Source organism: Podarcis erhardii, assembly GCF_964252035.2.
Source record: "Podarcis erhardii genome assembly, chromosome: 7".
Lineage (NCBI taxonomy): Eukaryota > Metazoa > Chordata > Lepidosauria > Squamata > Lacertidae > Podarcis > Podarcis erhardii.
In genome coordinates, this window is record NC_138511.1 from 75,929,852 (window position 1) to 75,942,221 (window position 12,370).

Below are 12,370 nucleotides of genomic sequence, written 5' to 3' on the forward strand. Positions count from 1 at the left end.
GCTACATGCAAATTAGGACCAAGATTACGAGAACACAAAGAGCAGCTATGCTGTTGGCAGCACACTGTAAAACATTTCTCTCATCTCCCCTGAAGTTCCTGCCTTTTCCTGTTCAGATAAAGGAGGTAGGGAAGATTATGGCTTCCCTTGAACCAAAACTAATCTACCCCATACACTGTAGTCTAGATAGACTTACAAACCTGCAACATGTGATAATACTTTACATTTGGGGGGGCTGTGTTGGGGGACAGGTGGCCTGCTTGGCTGTTAATGGATGCTGAATGCTGTTAGGAGCTGATAGGTAATACGTGCAAAAAGGCAAACAAACCTTATGCAAACATCAGTGAAAAACAAAAATGCATTATATCAGGAAAATTCTTTTTCGACAAAACCAATTTTTCGTCTCTTACACAAAATTCCATACAAAAACGTGTCTCTTAGAGAAATTCCTACCACATGATCCTTTATGAAAAATGAGTGTGATCTGGAAATCAGAGGTGGATTTAAGGGCACACAACCAGTCAGGTCTCACATGGGGGCTTCTGCAGGGGGCACCATAACTAAGATGTAGAATGGAAGGTGAGAGGTAAGCGGAGGCAGATTTTGGCGTCATACAGGGTGCCAGTGAGACCCCAAGGTCTGCCACTGTGGAAATGTAGAGGACTGAAGATTGGGGAAACGTGAAACTGAGAGAAACCAAATTGATGGATTTGCTTGTGCCTCCGTAGAACTCTTGTTGGTTGACTTCTTTTCCAGTGGATTTATTGTTTTGCATATGGATGTTGTGATATGCAGACCACAGATGTCTGGTCCCATTATTCTGCTGTATTAGAGTTATGCAAACATTTCCCGGATGAATAATGGAATTCTTTGCTAACCTGTGAGCAGTTCACTTTTTCAGTTGATTCCTGATGCAAATAAACGCTGAATAATATATACTATTAGATATCAGGGAGGCCTGCTATCTTTCCCCCCGGAGGCAGAAGCAGCTGGAGGCCATCGGTGGAGGAGATGAGCTGCCCACCTCGCCCTGGTCCACAGCGGCCTTCATTAGCTGCTCCCAATTAAGCTGGTGTTTCCCCATCTCTTGCCAGCAGAGAGAAGCCTGCACCATCCCTGTGTGAGTGACTGACAGAGGGAGTTGGGACTATATTGCTTCCTGGGCTGACTGAAGCCGAGGCAAACTGCCGATGGTGAATGCAAAGGATGAGAAGAAAGGGGCATGCACAGTTGGGGGATCTGCTTGGGGAGAGCGCAAGAGTCACCTTCTTAAACATTTGGAGACTATTATTATTATTATTATTATTATTATTATTATTATTATTATTATATTAGTTAATGAATTTATATCTCGCCCTATACCCAGAGGTCTCAGGGCAGTTCAAGGATTAAAATCTGGTATTGGTTGTGCTTGTTTGCGTTGTTTCTCCTCCCTTCTCCTCCGCTGATGGTCTTTGCTTAATTATAAATTTACAGTCAGGTTGTTTAATATTGTTGAATTTCCAAGAGGGAGCGAAAGATGGGTCTGGGACAGGACCAGCCAAGGGAGTTGCAGTGGTTTATTTCTCCTCCTTTCCAAATCAGCTTGCAATTTTTAATTTTTTAAAAAGTCCTCATTAAAATTCAGGCTATTTTTACTATTACAGTCATACCTCATGTTACGTTTGCTTCGTGTTACGTTCTTTCAGGTTATGTCCCGGGGTGACCCGGAAGTACCAGAAAGGGTTACTTCTGGGTTTTACCGCTCGCGCATGCAGAGAAGCGCAAAAATGATGTCACACGCATGCGCAGAAGCAGCAAATCACAACCTGCATGTGCGCAGATGTGCCGCTGCGGCTTGTGCTCTTTTCATGTTGTGAATGGGCCTCTGGAACAGATCCCATTCGCAACCAGAGGTACCACTGTATATGCATTTATATGCACATTCTCCAGTAATCTATGCATATTGTACTCATTTCTTGGTTGAGGAAATGCACTGCAAAATTCAGAGAAGTGCAAATTTTGGAGGATGGCTTCCTTTTGGTTCACCATTCCATGAGATCTCAATCAAATTTATCCTCCTGACGTGGCCCTCTAGAAGTTGTATTTGTTATTTTATTCATTGCATTTATATCCCGCCTTTCCTTCCAAGGACCTCCGCTGGTATGCATAGTTCTCCCCATTTTTATTTCATGCCCACAACAGCTCTGTCAGGTACGTTACCCAGAGAGGCAGCAACAGGCCAAAGTCCACCCAGTGAGAGCTTCCTGGTTGAGTGGGGATTTCAATGTTGGTCTCCTACGCTCTACACCACACTGGCTGGACTTTAGTTCCCACTAGCCCCAGCAAGCAGGGTTAAAGGTCAAGGGTGATGGGAATTGTGTAGTACATTGTAACATCTGGGGGGGGGCACAGTTTCTCCAGCCCTGGTTGAGAGTGAGATAAATTGGGGTTTCGTGGGGCAGTATCCTTGCATAGGTAAAGCAAAGTCTATATTTATTTTGCAGGTGCAGAAAGGATGTCGTTATACAACATCATGGTCCTTGCCATCTACATCTTTGCCTTCCTGGCTGGCCTCCCTGCCAACCTCCTGGCCTTCTACACATTCCAAGCCAAGGTGCGCCAGAAGGCAACCCCAATAGAAATCCTCTTGTTCAACTTGACTGTGTCTGATGTCATCCTGCTCCTCTTTCTGCCCTTCAAGATGGTGGAGGCCGCTTCGGACATGACGTGGCCTCTGCCCATGTTCCTTTGCCCTCTGACCAACTTCTGTTACTACAGCAGCATCTACATCAGCACCCTGTTCCTCATGGCCATCAGCGTGGAGCGCTACCTGGGCGTTGCCTATCCTATCAGGTACAAGTTGAACCGGAGGCCAATGTATGCAGTGTTTGCCAGCATCTTGTTCTGGTTCCTCGCTTGCTCCCATTGCAGCATTATCTATGTTGTGGAACTCGCGGTGCCAGGCCATAATAACGAAACCAACCCCAACTCTGCCAACGCCTCCAAATGTTATGAGAGCTTCTCCCCCAACCAGCTCGACATCCTCCTCCCTGTCCGCATGGAGCTCTGCATCACCCTCTTCTTCCTCCCTTTCCTCATCACCCTTTTCTGCTATGTCAACTTAGTCCGCATCCTAGCCTCCTTGCCCAACATCCACGCCCGCAGGAAGAAACGGGCTGTGGGGATCGCTGTCGCCACTTTGCTCAACTTTGCCATCTGCTTTGCTCCCTTCAACATCTCCCACATTGTGGGCTTCATCAAGAATGAGAGTCCTTCCTGGAGGGTGTATGCTTTGCTCCTTAGCACCCTCAGTGCTTCCATGGACCCAGCAATCTTCTACTTCTCCTCCACTGCCATCCAACAAAACTTAGCCAAATGTTTTTCCAGCCTGGGGCACAAAATCCATGCCATCATGCCATGGTGTTATCAGTTTTGCAGGTTCTGCTGTGACATCGAGATAGACCACAGTGGGGCTGATAAATCTTCTATTTCTAACCTGGGGGAGCTGCCTTCTGAAAGGATTGTGAGGGGCTGGTAGCCTGCTTTGACCATACTTTGGGACTTGGAATGAAAGAGGATGTCCATATGGAGAAATGAAGGACCTTCTTACCTGTGCTTCTCAGCAGACTTTTGCAAACTCCACCGAGTTTCAGCCTCTAATACATATGGAAGGTCAGCATGGAGTTTCTCCACAGATGACTGAAAGGCTTACTGAAAGCAATGGTTGGCCTATGTAATGTGCTTCAGGGGACTAAATGAAGCCTTTTGGCTTGCCTAGGGAGTAAAGATGCGTGGTCAACACCACAGAAGGAACCTTCTGTCAGTTCATGAATCACTCCACCTCCCAGTTGCCAGAGAAGGAGCTGAGAGAGAAGCTACCTCTTCAGAACTCCCCCTTTTGACAGGGGAACCTTAGTTCTGGTGGCCAGTGGTGACCCACACTGCTTCTGCCTAGCCCTTGGGACTATGTAGGCCACACCCATCACTGGTCTTGCTCTGCTCCCTCCTATAGCAATTTTATGTGGCTGGAATGCGTGATAATACCTTGTTTGCCTAGCTGGAGGATGGCGAAGGACTGATTTGTTTTAAACAATTGTGAATGTGATGTTTTAAATGGTTGTGGCCCATCCTGGGGAAATGATACATAATAAATCTAATATTTAATTATAATGTATGACTGGCCACACCCATCTTTGCCACACCTGCCACTGGCACATAGAGTTTGGATTTGATATCCCGCTTTATCACTATCCGAAGGAGTCTCAAAGCAGCTAACATTCTCTTTTCCCTTCCTCCCCCACAACAAACACTCTGTGAGGTGAGTGGGGCTGAGAGACTTCAAAGAAGTGTGACTGGCCCAAGGTCACCCAGCAGCTGCATGTGGAGGAGCGGAGATGTGAACCCGGTTCACCACTCTTAACCACTACGCCACACTGGCTCTCCAGAGGGCTGCCCAACAGGAAAGGTGGCCCTCAGACTAAGAAAAGTGCCCATCTCTCACCTATGTGAGCTGGTCTATTTGCTACAAAAGCAATATTGGCCCCCATTTCGCGGTTGCATCTCGCAGTTCGCAGTTCGCAGTTTGCATCTTGTCCTTGGCCTTCATCTGCTACTGCTGGTTATGGTACTGAAGCTCAGACCTTGCACAGGCCTTCTCAAGATTTGAGTTCTGGACAATTAGCAAGGATACTCAGTGCCCCCCCTCCGTTATTTATTTATTTATTTATGAATAAATTTTATTTGCTTTATACATGTTATGTACATTCTGAAATAATTCAGTTGTACAAATAATATAGAGAGTAAACAAGATACATGCTATCTTAACTTGACCTGCGACAAAACTAACATATACCGAAGCATGAATAATAAAATGAAAAAACCTAAATAAGAAATAGAAAATATAAGTAGGTTGAATTACTTAAAAATGAAAAGGAAAAAAAGGAAAAATATAAAAGAAAAACAGAGGGGGAAACTGCCTCTTATACACATCTTTTAAGGAATACAAGCCTTCACTGATTTTCTGGCTAGATTCCCTGATTAGTACATTGACTTCCTTCGACCCCTATATGGTTCCCATAATCTCATATCTTTGGTTGTCTGTAATCAGTTTAAATTTAGTGGAGAGCTAATTTGTTTACCTGCTTTTAATCTAGCCAAACCAGTCATAGTTTTGGTAACCTACTTTCTTCATATAATTTGTAAAGACATCCCATTCTCTCCTAATTTTCTCACTTGGTTTGTTTCTTACCAATTCTATTGATTTCACCAATTCAAGATATTCACGTAATTTTAATAACTGTTCTTCTTTTGTAGGGATTGTGTAGTTTTTCCAGTACTTTGCAATCATAATCCCGGCGGCCGTAACTACGTATAGAAAGACTCTTTTGTTTTCCTTAGGGATGTCTGTTGTGAGGATACCTAAATGAATAACTCTGTTTTCATTTTGTTTTTTTAAAAAGTTGTGTTTTAACATTTTTAAAAATTATTTGTATATCATATTCCAGAATAATTTCATTCTGGGGTATGTCCACCACATGTGGTATAAATTCTCATCTTTATGGTTACACCTCCAGCACTTGCTGCTATTTTTTTTATTCATTTTTGCCAATTTTGATGGAGTCAGGTACCACCTATACATCATCTTTTAAAAAATTCTTTAATTAGGTAGCAGGCTGTAAATTTGATATCACGTTTCCAAAGATTTTCCAATTTCTCTAATTCTATAGTATATCTGAAATCTTGAGCCCATTTTACCATCACATCCTTAACCTCTTCATGTTTTAGATGCTAGTTTAATAATAAGTTGTACATTTTGGACAAATTCTTTTTATCATTTGAGAGCAATTCCCTATCTAGATCTGATATTTTGTTGTCAAATCCATTTGTTTTTCTGTCTTTCTCAAAAATTCAGTTTAAGTGATGATATTGTAACCAGCTTAGCCCCATTTGTTTAAGTTTATCATAATTTTTCAATTTTATTTTATTGTTTTCTTCTACTAATAAATCTTTATATGTCTGCCAGTTGGTGTCCATATTATTCCTTTTCACAGCAACCGCCTCCAATTATGATAACCAATAAGGAGTTTTCAGCTCCAACAACGTTTTATTTCTGTCCCAGACCTCGTATAAAGCTTTCCTAATAATATGGTTAAGAAATCCTTTATGTATTTTGATTTTATTGTACCCCAAATAGCCATGCCACCCTACTGTATTATCCCACCCCTCCATATTGAGTAACTTAGCATTTTTTTAGGCTCATCCACTCCTTCAACCAAACCAAGTATGCGGCTTCATAATACAACTTTAGATTGGGGAGTGTGAAATCTTTTAAATCTGTTAGTAATTTAAATTTTATTCTGGTTTTTTTTCCTTGCCAAATATACCTTACTAGGTACCTAGCAAACATTTGAGTCCATTGATAAATTGAAACATTTGAGTCCATTGATAATCGGGATAGATTGAAAGAGAAACAGCATTTTTGGGAGAACGGCCATTTTAATTGTTGAAATTCTTCCCCATAATGATAATTTAAATCTACTCCAGAGTTCCAACTCTTTTTTTATCTCACCCCAGACCCTTACATAGTTATCCTTATAGAGATTAATGTGTTTCATGGTGATCCAGATTCCTAGATACTTGGCTTTATTTGTCACTTTTGGTCCTGTCTCATTTTCTAACTCTGCTTTTTCTTGTATGTCCAAATTTTTAACCCTAAGTTTTGTTTTCTCTTTATTAATATTAAAACCAGATAGATGACCAAATTCCTTCATTTTTGCCAATGTTTCTAAAATGCAGTTATTGGGTTTTCGGTTGTTATTATCAAATAATCTGCAAATGCCTTAACTTTGTAGGTTCTTTCCCCCAGTTTTATTCCTTCTATCTTGGGATCATTTCTTATTACTGTTAAATATGTTTCTAAGAACGTTATAAAGAGAAGGGGCGACAAAGGGCAGCCTTATCTTGTTCCTTTGGAAATTTTAAAAGGTTCTGATAATTCACCATTTATGATCAATCTAGCCTTTTGAGTTTTATATATTGCTTGGATCCCACTGCAGATTTTTTCACTTAATTTCATTGTCTCAATAGTTTTATGCATAAACTTCCAGGATACTTTATCAAATGCCTTCTCGGCATCTACCAACAATAGGGCTGTCTTTTTGTCTGGCCTCATTTCAAGATATCCTATAATGTCTGTTACCATCCTTGTGTTGTTTTGGATCTGTCTTCCCAGGAAGCTCAGTGCTTAATGGTAAGGTATGAGTGATGTTTTGCTAGCAAGAGAAGTAGGCTGTTCTTCTTTGGTTGCAGAAAGGGAAATGTGGGTCTCTGACTTCCTGTGCCAACTAAGTTTGGCAGTTGTTTATCAAGAGCCAGGGTTGTTATCTTCCCAACAGATTGCACAAATGGGTTCCCTCTGGCCCATTAATGCAATCACACATTAATGCAATTACACATTCCAAAAGCATGGGAAAACACCGTCTATTGTTATTAAGTGTATCAGGAAGGGAATTTTGCCTGTGATATTAACACAGAAGGCATTTTATTCTTTTATTGGAGAGAATTCAATACATTGACACAGAAACTTTTGCTTAGTCCTGGATTTATGACTGGGGGTTGTTCATTCAAAAGAAGGAAAGATTCACATGGGATTTTAATCCCTCTCTCCTCACATTTTAATAAATTGCTTATAAATTACAGGAAAAGGCAGCCACCTGGTCTTCACAACTTTTATGGAGTCTTCATGTCTCAAGAAGCATAAGTGATTGTTTGGGCAGAGAATGCTACCCACAATGCCAGGGGCTCTCCAGTTGTTGTTTTCCTCAATTCAGTATTTAATCTTCCTAACAATTATATAAAAAACTGTTTACATTTATTAAAGCAGTGGTTAAAATGATGTTATTAGCTATACCCATGATGTAGTGACCATAGTATCTAGGCTTCAGTTCCATATACACTGGCAGGGGTTCATGCTCCACGAGATACACTGGTGAGATTTGCTGTGGATTAAGCATGGGCATGATCAATGTACACCATTTCCCCTACACAATTTGCCAGGTTTATAGGTGGCAAACCTTGGGGGAGATGTGCAGTGATTCTCCATCTGTGGGATGCAACATGTTTTATGGGTCTATAAATAAAGCAGAGACATCACCTTGCCAACAAAGGTCCGTATAGTTAAAGCCATGGTCTTCCCAGTAGTGATGTATGGAAGTGAGAGCTGAACCATAAAGAAGGCTGATCGCCAAAGAATTGATGCTTTTGAATTATGGTGCTGGAGGAGACTCTTGAGAGTCCCATGGACTGCAAGAAGATCAAACGTATCCATTCTTAAGGAAATCAGCCCTGAGTGCTCACTGGAAGGACAGATCGTGAAGCTGAGGCTCCAATACTTTGGCCACCTCATGAGAAGAGAAGACTCCCTGGAAAAGACCCTGATGTTGGGAAAGATTGAGGGCACAAGAAGAAGGGGATGACAGAGGACGAGATGGTTGGACAGTGTTCTTGAAGCTACATACATGAGTCTGACCAAACTGCGGGAGACATTGGAAGACAGGAGTGCCTGGTGTGCTCTGGTCCATGGGGTCACGAAGAGTCAGACACGACTAAACGACTAAACAACAAAAGAAAGCCCCTTATTTATTACTGCAGTTTTTCAAACTGCATTCTGAGTCTATTTCCTGTGTCCCTTCCTGCTGCCTCGTCAGCCTTGCTTTATCTGAGCAGGAAGTGGAGCTAAATAAATACAGATATATCAAGATACAGGTCAGCTAAACACAACACACTTAGGAACTTAATGCTGATGGACAGAAGCCATAGTCCTTGCAAACAGAAGATGAGGCAGTCAATCTGTCTCTGAACTGAGCTGGAGGCTCACACAATTGAGTGCTGCTCCACATTAATATAGGAATATATCTAAATCTTGAATGCAGAAAGGCAGTTTGCCAGAGACAAGTGATCCTTGTTGCTGACAGGCTTATTTTATATGAAGTAGCCCACTCCAGATAGATGTTTATCACCTGTGAGAATTTATCAAGAGCAGAAGGGAACTGTGGAAAGTTGCCCCGTGTGGTCAACCACTGAATTGCCGCTGGCATTTTCCCTGTGAAGGACCCTCAGGCCCTAGACTGACTCTACCCACCTTGGTTGGCCATTTTACCCTCCTGGTCAAGAAGGAGGTTAAGAGGACTTCCTCATAGAAGTTGAGAACCTTGCTTGAGCAACAATATCTTCCTGGAGTGGTCCTGGTTCTCTGGGGATGAAGTCAAACAGCTGCATTAGCAGCACCAAAGTGACCTCCCCAGAGCACAAGCCTGGGCAGTGTGTATGTAGGTCCTGGGCTGCCCAAGTGACAAGACCCCCCTCCCTTTTGACCTCACAGATGTGGTCCAAAGGAAAGCAGAGCAACTTGGCTGCAGGACTTGCCAGAAGGAGGCATAGAAGGCACCATTCAACCATCTTAGGGACTCCAATCCTAATTTGTGTAGGGTTTACTCCTTGGTCTTTTCTTCTCCTGAAGATGACCGACAAGGCAGCAGAGGTTTAGGATCAGAGTTTTCCTTCTCCTAGATGGACTGCCTTCCCAGGTTGATGAGCCCTATCCGCCCCTCACTTCTCTCTGGAGCACATGTGGAAACCACTTTCTTGACCATTGGACCCACTATTGCTCTCATCCACTCAATCCACCGGAGCCTGTCTTTGTAAGCAGAGAAAGTCCCTGGCTACCCTATGGGGATTAGAGGAGGCGCCCCCAAAGTCCTGTTTTGGTGCTCTAGTACATTGCTCAGAGCATGAGTCATGTTTAGGAGCGGACAGCATCTGTTCCCTGCCACACCCTGACAAAGTACCTGCTGCAGAGACTGCAGAGCAAACAGTGGGGGCCACAATCTTCTGCCAAGGCCCACAACCTGGCAGGGACCTCCAAAGTCCCCTGATAATGTAGCGCAGCTGGGATCACTAGCACAACTCGCACCCATAAGAGGCAGTGATGGCCACCAACTTGGAAGGCTCCAAAAGAGAGGAGGTGGTGACCATCAGTAGCTAGCATGCATGATGACTATGCTCTCCCTCCTCAGTTGGAGGTGGGAGTGTCTCTGAATACCAGTTGCTGGACACAACCGGAGGGCAGAGTGCCCTTCTGCTAGGGTCCTGCTACCATGTTTCCTGTTGGAAAATCCCATTCCATTTAGTTGCAGACATGGAACTGTTGCATGTCACATGTCTGTTTACATACCAGCACAGCTTGCTGGGAACTTCCGTTGTGTGTATAGCTTTTGCCTTTCTCTGTCTCTCTGAGAAGACAAAGAGAGACGACATATTTCTTTGTCCTGAGTTATGATTAATAAATACGTAGTTGTAGTATGCTTCCGCAAGCCTCACGCCTATTCTGTGTGTGCAGTCTGTGCAGACATCTGGTTGGCCACTGTGAGAACAATATGGTGGGCTTGGTGAGCCTTTGGCTGGATCCAGCAAGGCTCTTCATATGTTCTTATGGCTATACACATGCCAAGCAATGGCCTGCACAGAGGGACAGTGTCCGGATGCTGTCAGTGGCTCCCGGCTGGTTTCCCAGAAAAGTATAAAGACAAGGAAAGGTTTTTTACCATCCTTTTTTATTTCAATCTTTACAGAGTGGGGCTATAGAACCCAGCCTCTTGGATAATGGCATTGTCCCGAGTGAATCACCACCCCCTCCATCTCTACCACTTCCTCGTTCGTCACTTCTACGGGTGCTGCTATGTGCCCTCTGTCTTTCAGCTCTTTGCTCTCCTACTTTTAAGGCTCACCAGGTTTTGGGAGATGGAGGGTCTGGGATGCTTTCTAATGACGTGTCAGCTGGGTGTTGTTTGGGCTCTCCCATGATTTCCCAGCTTTCCCCCTCATCTGCCTCTGAGTTGTGACCTCCCTCAACACCCTGTTGTAAATCTACACTGTCTTTCTCTTCCCCCCTGGAAGGGTCAGGATGGGGAGGCCGTCTCCATCATTCCTCCTCTGCCCAGTCCCCAACAGATAGGGTTTTGCACTTATAGGTGAACATGCATGATTTCCAAAGCAATATGTAACCTGAAACAGCCACCCTTCAAATCCACATCTCTGATTTTTTGCTATGTGGTTCCCCAGCGCAGGAATGTCTACAAATAAGCAATTCTAGCAGAAAGTGTCCATAACGATGAGTGCACTGGTGAAAATATCACACAGCTATACATCACATCGGGGGGAATTCCTTTCCAGAAATGTGGGTATTAGGCAAAATGACATAGAAAGATGTATATGCCTGGAAACATTCGAACTAAAACACTGATGAATTTTAATGTGGACTTTTTAAATATATATAAAAAACCAGAAGCTACAGTAGAGAATTGAACTTCAGACTGGGGGTGGGGGGACGACTCCAAAACAAAACCCAAACAAAGCTAAAACAGTGTCATTGAGAATAAATACCTTGAAAAAAACAGAATTATTCTCATTTGGCTATGTGCAGTTCAGAAGCACAGCTGCAGCACTGATGCCTAGGAAAATCCAGTTCTTGAGAAATGTTTGAAGAGCAGAATACCTGGCTACATGCAAATCAGGACCAAGATTACGAGAACACAAAGAGCAGCTCTGCTGCGGCAGTACACTGCAAAACATTTCTCACATCTTCCCTGAAGTTCCTGCCTTTTCCTGCTCAGATAAAGGAGGTATGAAAGATAATGGCTTCCCTTGAACCAAAACTAATCTACTCCATACAGTGTAGTATAGATTGACATACAGACTTGCTACCTGTGATAACACTTTACATTTTATTGGGCTGCTGTGGGAAACGGGTGGTCTGCTCAGCTATTTCTAGATGACAACTCCCAGTGTTTACAACACTGGCTAGGGCTGAAAGGTAAAGTGTGCAGGGGGCCACCAGGTGGCGCATTGGAAGATGGCCGACAATAACATCTCTCTGACCCACACGAGGTAATTAAGAGGCTGCTATGGGAATTATGCCGCCTTCCCACCCCCCCAGGAGATGGGGGGACTGCCTTGCCAGCGGTGTCCATAATGCACCCCCGGATTCGAAAGAAGGGGGTGCCCGGTCACTTGGCACAAGTCCTCGGTTAAGTCGGCTCTTCCTGACGCTGTCTCCAACCAGCGCCGGGGTTCACTTTAGCTCGAAAATATAATTGGAAACATATAATTGGAAAGAAGCTAAAGCACATACATCAAGCAAAGTTCGGGAGATAAGACTGCTGATTAATGGATCTCTGTGACCGGAGCGACGGGCAGGACAAATAAATCAAGTAATGAATCACCATTAAGAGACTGGTATGTTTGGAGCGAAATGGAAGGGAGGTGGAGGAAAAAACTTTTATTTTCTTTGCCTTATGTGAGTATTAATAACCCTCCACCCCAGAAAGAAGTT

General features: G+C 43.5%; 1 pseudogene across 1 annotated transcript; it reads left to right on the plus strand.

Annotated features, from left to right (window-relative positions):
* Window positions 1-1,750: 1,750 nt before the first annotated feature.
* LOC309345914 (free fatty acid receptor 2 pseudogene) lies at window positions 1,751-4,050 on the plus strand (annotated as a pseudogene). Its single transcript has one exon. The product of its transcript is annotated as a free fatty acid receptor 2 pseudogene (transcript).
* Window positions 4,051-12,370: the final 8,320 nt, after the last annotated feature.